Source organism: Triturus cristatus, chromosome 3_2, assembly GCF_964204655.1.
Source record: "Triturus cristatus chromosome 3_2, aTriCri1.1, whole genome shotgun sequence".
In the NCBI taxonomy this organism is placed as follows: Eukaryota; Metazoa; Chordata; class Amphibia; order Caudata; family Salamandridae; genus Triturus; species Triturus cristatus.
In genome coordinates, this window is record NC_140584.1 from 320,082,140 (window position 1) to 320,094,076 (window position 11,937).

Sequence of the window (11,937 nt, forward strand, 5' to 3'; positions counted from 1 at the left end):
CAGCTTCAAGGATTTGGAAACAATTTAATAAAGTAGAAGTAGAGCAAAGGCGACTTTTAGGCAGATGATCATGCAATTTGCTGCATTAATTATTTCTTTAAAAAAAAAAAAGCAGGCAAAACAGCACTCGAGTGAAAAACACAGGGAAAAGCACACAAAGGTGAGCGCGACATGGAGAACACACGGGTGAGAAAGAGCAACAACAAAGGGGTACACAAGGAAACCAGCTAGAATATACATGCACTTTCAAGGAGTGCTCAATCAAAAAGAAAAACGCTGAGTCCAAATAGAAAGCAGTGGAGGGACACCAGTATAGCAACTATGCTCCAGGAGAGAGGCAAACACATAATATTAAATTAAGGCAGCACAACGCAACAAATAAAAAGAAAGCTATTGAAAGTGTCAATAAAGCCTACCAATGGTAAACAATTGGCAGGATCTAATCTCACCGTAAAAGCATAGGTCTTTCGCAACCAGACAGCTTGCAATGACCGACATGAAGGTCAACCTAAAACAACTTTAACAAGCATTGAAAATGCAGTAGGCCTCGCCTTTGATTAAGTTAAAGCCGTTTGCTTTGCTAATGGTATTGTGTAGCAAAGCAAATGGCGTTAACTTAATAAAAGGCGAGACCTATTGCATAAGTCAACTCCTTGGGTATGGAAGCTCCTTTTATCATTGGAACTCAATTGGGTAAACCACCTTAACTGTCGTAATGCATTCCATATTCCCAAGTAACATTTTCCCCCGGTCCCTTACATTATAGTAGTCTCTCGAGCCTGGTGTGTTACATCTTGCTAACGCAAAGCTTTTTGGCTAGAGCATCTGGTCTACGTGCATGCGCGTTTGACGAGCATATGCACTTCCGGGTGAAGAGGAGCCAAGTACTTCATGGTATGCAGTGTTTGGAACAAGAACCGGATTCCTAGCGTGTCTAAGGAATGACCTGAACTGAAGAGGCTCGCGTGAAGGCAACTGTTTGTCCGAAGTGCTGGATAGATCCTTCTGAATCCATATTGCATAGGGGCAGTGTCTTGTAATCTTACGATAGAGATAAATACTGAATCAAAGTACGCACTTCGAGGCAAAACGGTCATATTTGATAGGATGGACATATTTGCAATTTAGGACGTAGTCTGATATTCGTTGGATCATGAGATGGCTAAAATAACACTGAGGGCATATTTAGAGGTGCAGTCTTAGCTAAAGGCCATTTTGTATTGGGGACGCTCACTAACTTTGGAAGGTAACACCACACTTATATTAATTAGCAAGGAGCTGTGAACGCCTTAGCAATGCTTGGGGGGCCATGTGGACCGAAGTGGCCGTTAACTCCGATTGGGTGATACGTTTTGATGACTTACCGGAAACATCTCTTCTGTTTCCAGGTACACCATCCGTGCTGTGATGGATGGTGAAGCCGCCGCTGTGTCTTCATTTCCGTGGTAACTGTGCGCGGCATTCACCTCGCTACTTCAGTGCAGGCAAGTGCAGAAGCCATGGGAGGTGTAGTTTTCACAGATCATGGAGCAGCTGAATCGCGCCTGCGCAGTACTGGATGTTCGGCGGCGGCTATACACGGTTTTACTAGGGCTCTATTGTTCTGAGAGGCAGGAGCGAGGCCCCAAAAGAACCACCCCCTTTCTTCAGTCCCATCGGACCGGAGCCAGTCACTGCCGCCCGGCCCAGACGCCGAAAATTGCTCTCCAGGGTTGCGAGGCTGCAGGTAAGGGTAATGGAAGGGGAAAAGTAAATGGGAGATGGGGCTCTGAGTTGATGTACGAAAACGAGTGGTGCAAAGCGAATCCTGAAATGCAAGGGATGGGGAGCCAAGCTGTCCAGAGCCGTCCCAGTTGGACTGGCTCACGCGCCGTCCCAGTTGGACTGACTCGCATGACTGGTTTCATATCTTTATGGGGCCAAACACATGGCCCCATAAAGATAAGAAAACCTTTTACGCCAGCAGTAAGTCGGGGCAGCCAGTCCAACTGGGACGGCTCTAAAAGCGAAAAGTGTACGTCACGAGACGCTCCTTTCCAATGGCTGGCCACCGTTTAGCATAAACTGTGATGCCAGCCAATGGAAGAGAGGGGCGGGGCTTAAAGCCCACTAGAGAAATCTAACCAAAACATTAAATCTCGCCAGCGAGACTGCGCAGTCTTACGCCAGGCGAGACCTAAAAAGGATCAGCACCTAAAGGTTTTTAAGCACAATTCTTCTATTAACTGCCAATCGGGGTGAGACATGACATCTGACCCATATCTTTGCCCTTCGCAGCTTTAATGAAATAATTCACCTCTTACATACAGTGAAAGGGTCTATTACGGTGTACACATTCACACTGATAAAAACAAACTAAGTCCCAAAAGAGAACTCATTTACTCTGGGGTCTAGGGGACTCTCCTGTTTGTAGGAGTACTGCCACGCAGAATATGGCATTTCTAGTAGATTGTCAAAAAGCTGGGGTTGGAGCTGGTTAAATCGTGGTTCTTGGTTAGGTCTACACACATGTAGCTTATTCCTGAATAAATGGTACCTGTACACGCGCGCTTCCTGTGTCTCCTTAACAGCACACAACTTCTTAATGTAACAAGACCCTATCCTAAAACAAAAGTGGGGATGAGGACAGTTGCAGCTGTTAATGTTACCTCGCAACATCTGTGCTAGTTATTGTTATGTTATTCGTGATTTATACAGCGCACGGCTACTCCAGAGAGTGACCCGGCACTACAGATGGCCACAGACAACCAACAAAAGCTGCAGAAATAGGCCCCAAGGTACCAACCTAAAAATTAAAAAGGGGAGAGCTAGAGCAGAAGAAGCCACGTCTTCAGATTTCGTCTGAAAGACAAAAGATCAGAGTTCTGACGAAGTGAGATGGGAAGACCATTCCAAAGGCGAGAAGCCATGACCTGAAAAGATATTCCTCCGACCCGTGAGAGCCTAAATTTGGGAATTAAGGCTAGAGACTGGGAGGAGGATCTTAGAGATCGTTGGGGAGTATAAGGTAGAAGTCTCTCGTAAGTTCGGGGCCCCAATCCCGTGGAGGGATTTAAAAACCAAAACCATAGCCTTAAAGTAAATTCTTTTTTTCACTGGAAGCCAGTGGAGTGAATAGAGCAGAAGCTAAGTATGAGTTCTGGGCTTAATGAGAAAGATAGCCCTGACTGCCACATTTTGGATAATTTGTAGCCGACTTAATAAATACTCGGGGAGACCCAGTATAAAGAATTCACATAGTAGAGTCTTGACAGCACCAAAGCCTGTACCACAGTTTTTCGATGCGAAAACGGAAGTGGAAGAAAGATTTTCAACATCTTCAAAATCCCGGAGCAGGTACCAGTGACGGATTGGACTGGTGTCTTCATAGAAAGAGCAGAGTCCAATATAACCCCCAGATTCTTTACAAGTGTCACTTCCGAGAGCGGAGGAGACATACCCTGTGGCCACCAGGAGAGCCAAGCCTCATGGGTTTGGGGGCCAAAGAAAACGATTTCCGATTTGTCGGAATTACATTTTAATTGGTTATCATTAAACCAAGTAAAAATCTTCCCAAGGCAGTTTCTTATACATTCCCCATCAAACTCCGAACCCTTCTCACAGGTGAACAACAACTGAGTATCATCCGCGTATGATACTATTTTGGCTCCATGTTTTTCCGCCAAAAGGGCAAGGGGGGCAATGTACAGATTAAAAAGTGTAGGGCTAAGGAGAGATCCCTGTGGAACCCCGACATTCAAGGCGGGAATTTCAGCTGAGAAAGGGGGTGCCCACACCGTTTGAGACCGGTTACTGAGAAAGATCTCATCCATTTCAGGACCAGGGTTCCAATCCCGTCCCTCTCCAACCTTTGTAATAAAAGATTGTGAGGGACAGTGTCGAAGGCCGCGGAAAGATCGAGCAGCACCAACACTGCACTGCCACCCCTATCGAACACATTTTTAATAGTCTCGGCCACCTCCAGCAGAGCAGTTTCTGTGCTGAAATTGGCTCGTAAGCCTGATTGACTGGGGTGGAGAAGATTATTCGCTTCGGATAAGTCAGTAATGACTTTATTTACAATTTTTTCCAGCACTTTGGCGAAAAAGGGTAACAAAGAAATCGGTCCATAGTTGCTGACATAGTCGGGGTCGGTCTTAGGTTTATTTAAAAGTGGTAAAAGTTTGGCACTGTTCCAGACTTGTGGCAAAAGGCCCTCCTGTAAGAGAGTTTAAAAAATTGTACTCACAATAGGATTGATCACTTCCGCTATTGCTGATAGATTTTTAGCAGGACAGGGGTCAGAGGGAGATCCAGATTTAAGATTTTTCATGATAGAAAGGGACTGATTAAGGCTAATGCTCAGGAATTGCGCAAGACTTTTGACTTGCCTGGGATCCTGTGTCTTATCTTTTTCAAGGTTTACTCTTAAAACAGTTTTGGATGTTCGTAATTTTATCATGGAAAAAACTAGCCATCCGTTTGATCCAACCACTTGAGGGGGTAAACTGGCATCTCGTGGAAGAAGGGGAGGAGAAGCCTTTCACAATTGTGAAGAGTCCCCTACTCGTTAGCTGCCTGTTCAATTTTTGTCATTAAAAACAATCTTTTCTCTTCACGTACTTTCTTATAATATTCCTTCAAAGCTAGGATATAAGTGGCTTTATCTGCGGGATTATAGTGTCTACGTCATAGCCTTTCTAGATGTTTACAGGCACTTTTGCTAGTCGTTAAAGTGATTGTAAACCACGGGGCTGACATTCTTTGTAGATTTTTCCACCTTTGTTTTAGGGGGTGCGAGAATCTGAGCCTGATGATTTAGCCAGTTTTCCCAAGATGAAACATCTTGATCAGGCTGACCACACAATGGGGGAGGGCACATACTTCAGGCCCTCTGAATTGCCTTGGGTGTCATCAGGTTAAACGCTCTAAAACTACTCCGGGAAAGAGACTTGCCCGTAGGCCCTACTTTATTTATTAAATCGTATCTCCACTGGAGACAGTCAAAAAGGCAAATTCACTACCACCAGAGCATAGAATTCTTAGCCTGGAGGAGAGTCTGGCCAAATAAGCTGTATGTACCCACGTCTTGGTCAGAACTGATGTCTAGTAAGCATTTTTCCGACTAAGAAAAACTTATCCCCAGGAGCCACGGACCGGACACTACACTGGAGCATTATGCTGTGTTAACCCTGCTTCTTTGTGCCCTTGTAGCTGAGATAAATGTGATCATGTGCCCTACATTGTCAAGTGGTAACTGGATATGTGGTAGAGGTTGTACCACTGTGCACGAATTTCAATGAGGGGGGTAAAACGACCTCAAGTTAAACGAGGAGACATTTATGGCGGGAGGCAGTAAAAAATGACATCACAGACTCCTCCACTGAGGGAAGTGCCACCGAAATGGAACACCATACTCACAGGGCTACTGGAAAAGCACCATTGTTCATCAGTGGTCCTGTGTAGTCAGTGTCCAGCACGCACGATATAATGCATTATCTGCTGCATAAATTGACAAAATATTTGTATCGATATTAAAAAGCTAAGTTAAAAAATGTTGCACATCGAGTTCAGTCATTCTTTGTAATGTGTTCACTATTAGCATACACGCAGATGCACACAACAGCATTCAAACTTAAAAAGAATGTAAAAATACCATGCGCTTCTTAAGAGTTCCTTTAACGTAATTATAAGCCACATAATTGGTCTTTTTTAGCCGCGCAATTTAGTCAACTTGGCCACATAATTCGGTACTCCAATTCTGTAAAATTGTCGTGGCAGAGCCGCATAACTACGGCGATTGTTGCTATAATTAACATGAGCGACTTGACAAAGGTATCAACACTCCGTACTGTGTGAAAACTAAACCACATTGCCGGTTGCGGGCCTTGGGAAACAGAACACGGTGGAAGACAGAAGTGCGCTACGGGACAATATTTCTGTTGAAGGTTGCAAGACTGGCTGAGAAAATACCCAAGGTGCAAAACTTTCAGAGCCTGAAAATCTAGAGGTAGGTACTGCAGAAATAAATACAGATTACAGGCCTAGAAGAAAAAAACAGCATGTCATGTAAGGAGCAAACACCACCACAGGCCTAGCAGAAGCGGTTAATACTCTCCAGGTGAGAAGCCGGAAAGACGTAGACTAAACTCTCAAGGCGAGAAAACTACCTTAAGAGGAAGCAACTATTTAGACCTTGTAGAACCTCATAATACTTTACGGACGGGAGGCCTAAAACAAAACACTACACAATACTCTGGGAAAGTGGTCTACAAAAATACTCAAGCTGGAAGGCCTGAAAAAACGAATATTGTAGATGAGCAGCCAAATAAATGGAATTATGTCCATATGAGGCCTTCGGAAATACAGGGAAGGTTTACGACTAAAGGGCTGCATAGCAGGAAGGAAATAATCAAAATGAGATATCTACATAACTTCTGGACAACACTGCTCCAGGCGAGGGGCCTTCAGAACTAGACTGTAAAATAAAATCCAGACGTACTTAACAACTATCCAGAACCGAGGCCTCCACAAAAGGATTCAACAACGCACCTTGCGTTGAGTAGCACAATTGCAACGTTACTAGCACCACCTCCCACTACGCGTACTATTACTACACTCGACCGAGCTAGCAAGACTCATATAAAAAGGAACCCTGTCCACAGCTGGTACCACACCGGATCTCTAAACGATCTTCAAATCCATCCGAGTAAACCGTTCATCATTGACGAGCCACCCTGAGCAGTTCCCTTTGCCCTGCTCCTCCCCATTTCACAGAAGACCAGTCTATATCGAGCCCTATTTTTCTCACCAGGCCCGCTTTTCATCTGCGCTCAACGCCGCTGCATTCTCCACCTTGTCACACCTCCTCAACGATTCTACCCAAGACATACCCACCCCGTCTATATAAACAGTCTTTCAATTCTGTCTCACGGCAGGTTAACTGCATCGTTTCCTCAGAATACCTCCGTACCTCAGCGGGGATCCCCTCGTTCTTCTGCCGCCGCCATTGCCTTGGGCTCTCGCGCTCCTTTCTCACTCTCTCCCGCGCGCTCGCCACCGCTCTGAGCCAACCAAAGAGCGGGCACAGCAGCTCGTGCACCAACTGAGAACAGCGCGCAAGCTCAAAAGCCAAACGGGATAACTGCGCACGCGCGTGAACTCCCAACGCGACTCGTACCTGCGCATATGTCACTACTTTAATTTGTACGCACGCGCACTCGCTGTCATCGGAGTCGCGCGTGCAGTCTCACAATGAAGCTCGCGACTCTCTTTTCTCTGATTGCAGGCTCTTTGTGTGGTCTGCGCATGTGTGCTGGTGAAGTGTCTTCCCGTTTCTCAGCGTACACGCCCTTCCAGCGCATCTCCTTCCCGAACTGCGGACGCCAAATTTTTCGTCGGAAAAAGTGCGACAATCCCAATATATAATAAACTCTGAGGCTTAGAGCTAGAGAAAGGACAAGGGACGAAAGATACATGCCCATAGAACAGACTGGGACGAGGGAGTTTGCTTGACCTGAATAATACGGAAACCTACACGAACGTTAAACTCAAATTGAGGGCACCTTAATAAACAGTACGCTAAGACATGCTTGGATACATCCGAATTGTTCAAAATTGAGCTTCCAAGTCAAGCGTTATGTTTCTATATATGCAGCAGTAAATAACTTTCTACTTCTCACGTCAAGAATTTTCCATTCTATTAGAGGGTACGAAGGCGACGCTTTGCTTCTCCTAATTTACCCAACAATAGAACAACAGGCAATTAAATAATTTTAACCACACAGAGAACTACATTTCCCATGACCACGATCATAGTCCATTGGCCGAAACCACATCGCTACAGTGACGGTTGAGCCTGAGATGAGAACTCACCCTGAGAGGATCATTACAAATGTGGAAACACATAATTTAAGGTTGGACCCCAGGTTTGGTGAAATGCAACTGTGCTCTGCGCCAAGGGGTCTGGCATCCAACTGACAAAAATCAGTATCTGAGTTTTCAACCGCGATACAAATAGGTCCCTAGCACATGGGCCCCAATGTAAAGGTAGGGGCCCTAGGCCCCCATGCACAGCAAGCAATCACACAGACACCCTGGGTTACTCTAAAACTGGCCCAGGACATGTGCGCCCGGCCCCTTTTTATTGGCAGGGTTACATGAACTGTGATTCCTGTGAGGGATGGGTGTGGGGTGATGTTGGTAGCCAGCCCTCAGGAAGTGGCTGATGAATACATACACCAGGAAACACTAGACCAGTGACCAGCCGGTCACTACATCCTTCCCAAACTTTATTAAAAATGAGACAAATGAGTCCAACCTCTGGGAGAGAACATAACAGTTCCACTGAGTCTATTCAGGTTGGTTTCTGGACAGAATGGGTAGACAGGTGCAGCAGGGAGCACAAGGCATTTCGGCACGCCTCTGCCGTTTTAACCAGACTGCTCTGGGCATGAATGGCAGTGTAGATGAACTCTGAATTTCTTGCTCACCAGTCCGAATTGTAACAGTTTACCTGGGCTCTGTGGGTCCTGTCCCAACTGGTCTCACTGCGTGGTAGTCTATATACAGTGCTTGCTGTGAGGGTGCATGTGGAGCAATAGTGAAGTCTGTGACTGATATAGCTCTAAAGACGCTCCAGCTACATGGACAACAAGCCTTCAAAGACTGATGACATCTTGGTTACTGTTGACAAATCCTGCTCAGATGCTTCAGTGCTTCCAGCTGCTCGAGAGAGGAGCAACCTCCGACTTCCTTCTCTCACCAGGATTCCTCTCTCTTACCAGGTTTCCCCTCTCACGGGAGTCCCCTGAGGTCCTCTTCACCAGGCTTCCACAGGACTGTGTGGATTAAGCCATGTCACTCCAACGGCATACTATAGGCCCATGGAGGAATTGCTATGAGTCCCACCTTCAAGTCCCTCGCTCCGCCTCACTGGTAGTTATTCCCAGGTCGTGCTACTCCTGCCATTCTGACTCCGGTGCACTGACATTGACTGGTCAGTTGTTGGGGTAACCAGACTCCAACAGAGATCTTCATGCTTCCTGGTACCTGCTGGGGAGCTGCTGGAGACGCATCTCTTGTGTCAGGATTCCTATCTCACTGTTAATCCCTGAGGCCATTGCCCCTGGATGGCCACAGGCCGGTGTGGATTGCTCGGATCCTCTGAAAGGCCCCACGGCAGAGGTCACTAAGGACGTCCTAACAGGACCATAACCCATCCTCACGTGCAACCTAATTGGTGGAGTACACATGGTCCAGCTTGCTCTCTTCCGCAGGCTTCAGCTTTCGCTTGGTCTAGCTGAATATTTCTGGGTGGCCAGCCTCTCCTTATTTATTTATTTGAAGAGTTTTATATAGCGCTGGCTAGACCCAGAGGTATCGGAGCGCTTCACATGAGGATTATCTAGTTACAAAATTATGTCAGTTACAGGAGCCTGGTAGAACATGGGAAAAAACAGTGTTAAACAGTAACATGAGATTGCTAGAGCATAGCTTAAGCATATACACACATCCTATGGGGTATAGAAGGAAGAGGGGAAAATTAAAATGGGGTTGGAATGAAGATCGGGTTAGGAAAGACCGGCAAGGGGTAAAGCAATTCAGGGGAACCAAAAAGAAAAAGAGAAAGTCAAACAAGCCGGCTGATTTATCAGAAGGCGTGGGAGGACGGAGACATGGCGGAGAGACGAAGGAAAGTCTGCCCAATGTCCGATGGGGTAGGTGAAGGTCGAGGGGAAATCCACAGCCAATCTCCTCTATAGCTACCTAGGTCGCTCCACCAGGCATCGGCCATATTGCTGATATTCTAATTACAACAACGGCGGGCCCTTCTTGCCGCACCTCACACCAGTTCCAAACAAAATAATCGTCGTGCAATCAACCCCAAACGCCAGCTGTTGAGCAGCGTTACTGTGTTCCAGATCAACAAAGCATAAAAGATAAACGGGGGTGCACGGATTGGAAAGTCCAAAAAGCCATAAAGTTATAAACAAATATCTTCTTTATTTCAATTATTAAAGAGTTCCATCTGATAAAAAGGTCCAGCCAACGCGTTTCATTCCCTCAAGGGGAACTTCATCAGGGCTGCAGTTAGTGTTTCTTGTTTCAGTAGTATTTCAGAGAGATTTCAGGGGTGCAGTATATTTCACATGCACCTCAGATTCCGGTGTTGGGTTCAAAAAGTATCCTTAATTCATCGGCGTATTCCTCGGCCATATTGCTAGTTCTCTGCGGACGGTAGAAGGTTAATAGATTCCTCAGAAGTTGCTGAGGCTGGTTAGACCCGGAGGAATCATAGCGTTTTACATGAGAACAGTTTTACATAGTTTACATTAGTTACTGGAGCATAGTATAACGAAGACAGACAAAAGTCCCCATAGGGGATAGAAGGTAATGGGGGAGGGGGTAGAGTCAAGGGGCTTGAAAGCAGGTCAGATCTGTCCGGCAATGGAAGAAAGTACATCAGGGAAAAAAATAAACAGTAAAGTCCAACACATTTGAGAAGTGTAACAGAAGAAGGGAAAATACAGGTACACATAGTAAAAGAGTCAAGGGGGATCGGAAATAAGGCAGATGGTATGAAAAAAAATAATAAGTTTGAGTCTGGAATAACAGCACCAACTAGGGTAGCATCCAGTGTCAGTCCATCCCCACGGGGCCAAAACAGAGTGTAGACGGCTCGATGGCCCAGCGGGTGAAAGGAGACACGGGACACACAGAATATAGACGTTTCAATGTCTTTCTATTATTATGGTGACATCGTTTGTGGGTCTTTTGCTTTAACAGTCCCATAGACCAGGTGTATTTTTCCTCAAAAAAACAATGGATTTGATCAATCAACAATGGCCACAGAATGGCTGGGGATCATCTTCTCCCTTTGTTGGGTCATCCTCAGGGCTTGGTCTCCTAAGTTCCGTGAATCTTGCCTCCTCCTGGGTGCTCCAAAAGAAAGGAAGAACAAATACCGGGATTAGCACAAGGCCTCCTATTCTAGATGTACATGCTACCACCACCAAGCGTTGTGCAGGGGGAAAGGGGACTGGAAATCTCGGGGGAAGGTCTTGTAACGGGGAACCGCTAAAAGAACCACTGGTGTCCTAGTTCCCCGTGCCACCCCATCACCCCCACCAGAATGAACCCTTCAATTCCACTTGCCTTGGGCCACGACCCAGGATCAGGGCCGTGGCATTGGGACCCGGGGCGTCCTTTCCCTTCTCTGGGCCGCTGGGCTTAATTGCGGTGTATGCTGCACCAGGGGTCTCAGGACTCCCGTCTTCACTTCTGCTGGGCTCCTCTCCCGACTCGTCGCGCTCTCCTCTCTTCGGTCTCTCTTCCTCCGCGTCTCTGCCATTTTCGCCTCTCACGCCGCCGACGCTTTCTGTGTCCGAGTCTCCTCCCTTATCCTCGTCTGCCTGTGATAACGTCCTGACGTTGTATCTCCCTAGCGCCACTAGACCGCTGGGTTCTTCCGGCGAGTTTTCAGCGTCCTCACCCGTATTGCTCCACTTCCGGTCAGGTGCCCTGTCGGCACTCTCACATATCTCTCCCCTTAGGAATGGACGTTGGGGCCATTCAGAAGACGGTGCCGGGACAGGTAATCAGCACTGACTTGCTTCACGCCTGGTACGTGTATAGTCTGAAACGAAAAAGGTTGTAAGGCGAGAAACCATCTAAGGATGCGGGTATTGGTGTCTTTATTCTTCGCAAGCCAAGTAAGAGGGGCATGGTCTGTAAAGACAAGGAACTTTCTGCCTAACAGATAGTATTGTAGGGACTCTTTAGCCCATTTGATGGCTAAACATTCTTTTTCTATCGTTGAATAGTTGGTTTGCCGGGGAAACAGTTTTCTGCTGATATGCAACAGGGGTTTCAGTTCATCGCTGGAATCAGGTTGGAATAACACAGCGCCCAGTCCGTGGCCAGAAGCGTCCGTTTGGAGGACGAACGTTCGTCAAA

The 11,937-nt window shown here is 46.6% G+C and overlaps 1 protein-coding gene across 2 annotated transcripts in view; it reads right to left on the bottom strand.

Moving 5' to 3' along the window:
- Positions 1-7,287, bottom strand: part of PDIK1L (PDLIM1 interacting kinase 1 like) — a 59,835-nt gene extending 52,548 nt beyond the window's left edge. The window contains exon 1 of one of the 2 annotated variants that reach the window (XM_085647783.1): positions 7,160-7,287. The gene's annotated coding sequence lies outside the window, so the exon portion shown is untranslated. The other variant, XM_085647782.1, reaches the window with a different exon arrangement.
- Positions 7,288-11,937: the final 4,650 nt, after the last annotated feature.